Below are 1,691 nucleotides of genomic sequence, written 5' to 3' on the forward strand. Positions count from 1 at the left end.
TTAATCAAAGTAGGAACAGTGATAGTCAACACATTTTTGCCAATCAGAAGTCATTATGTATATTCCTGTAGCAAAAAAAAAAAAAAAATTATTATCCGTGCTTCAGGATTTGACGAACTCTTGGAAATCATTTTCTGCCTCCTGCTGGTCTGGTCATGGAAGCATTTTCCCTGTAAAATTTTGTCAAGATGCTTGAAGCAGTGGTTGGTTGGCAAGAGGTCAGGTGAATATGGCAGATGAGGCAAAACTTCGTAGCCCAATTCATTCAACTTTTGAAGCACTGGTTGTGTGACATGTGGTCGATTATTGTTGTGGAGAAGAATTGGGCATTTTCTGTTGACCAATGCCAGCTGCAAGGCTGCAGGCATTGCAGTTTTTGGTGCATTCCATCGATTTGCTAGGTGTACTTCTCAAATGTAATGGTTTCACAGGGATTCAGAAAGCTGTAGTGGATCAGACCAGCAGCAGACCACCAGTGACCATGACCCTTTTTTGGTGCAACTCTGGCTTTAGAAAATGCTTTGGAGCTTCTCGCTCCAACCACTGAGTTGGTTGTCATGTAAAATCCCATTTTCATCACATGTCACAATCTGATTGAGAAGTGGTTAATTGTTGTTGCATATAATAAGAGATCGGAGAAGGCAATGGCAACCCACTCTAGTACTCTTGCCTGGAAAATCCCATGGACAGAGGAGCCTGGTAGGCTGAAGTCCATGGGGTCGCTAGGAGTTGGATACGACTGAGCTACTTCACTTTAACTTTTCACTTTCATGCATTGGAGAAGGAAATGGCAACCGACTCCAGTGTTCTTGCCTGGAGAGTCCCAGGGACGGGGGCACCTGGTGGGCTGCCATCTATGGGGTCGCACAGAATCAGACACGACTGAAGCAGAAGATGACACTTTAAAATGATGATTTCTTCTTTTTTTGAAATGCAGTCAGTTCGTGAGGCACCTACTTATCCAGCTTTTTCACCTTTCCAATTTGCTTCAAATGCCAAATGACCATAGAATAGTCGATGTTAAGTTCTTGGGCAACTTCTCATGTAGTTTTAAGAGGATCAAGATTTGATGATGCTCTCAGTTGGTCATTGTCAACTTCCGGTGGCCGGTCACTGCACTCCTCATCTTCAACGCACTCGTGTCCTTTGCAAAATGTCTTGAACCACCATTGCACTGTACGTTCATTAGCAGTTCCTGGACCAAAGGCATTGTTGATAATTTGAGTTGTCTCCGCTGCTTTATGACCCATTTTGAACTCAAATAAGAAAATCACTCAAATTTGCTTTTTGTCTAACATCATTTTTCCATAGTCTAAAATGCATATAAAATAAACAGCAATAATTCATTAGCAAAAACCATAAAGAAAGAAATGTGTATTAAAATGATGTATAACATGGCCACATTTATTTAAGAATGCATTCCAGTATCAAGTGGCAAAGTTCAACAATGCAAAACTGCAATTACTTTTGCATTGTAAAAGTTTAGGGGAAAGGCCAGAGCTTAGCAGACAGCCAGAAAAAAACAGAAAAGAGAAGAGAACAAAGGCTTAACCTGAACCCTCTAAAGTGAGGAGATGAGATGAAATTAATAAAGGAAAATGAGCTTGTTGTGATGAGGATTAATTGGTTAATAACTTCTGAGCACTTACCGTGTGCCAGACACTGTGTTGAACACCCATAGGTATCCCTTT

At 41.0% G+C, this 1,691-nt stretch overlaps 1 pseudogene; it reads right to left on the reverse strand.

The window, feature by feature from the left end:
• On the reverse strand, positions 1-1,301 carry LOC113891917 (annotated as a pseudogene).
• Positions 1,302-1,691: the final 390 nt, after the last annotated feature.

The sequence above is a fragment of the Bos indicus x Bos taurus genome, chromosome 4 (assembly GCF_003369695.1).
Source record: "Bos indicus x Bos taurus breed Angus x Brahman F1 hybrid chromosome 4, Bos_hybrid_MaternalHap_v2.0, whole genome shotgun sequence".
Taxonomy (NCBI): Eukaryota; Metazoa; Chordata; class Mammalia; order Artiodactyla; family Bovidae; genus Bos; species Bos indicus x Bos taurus.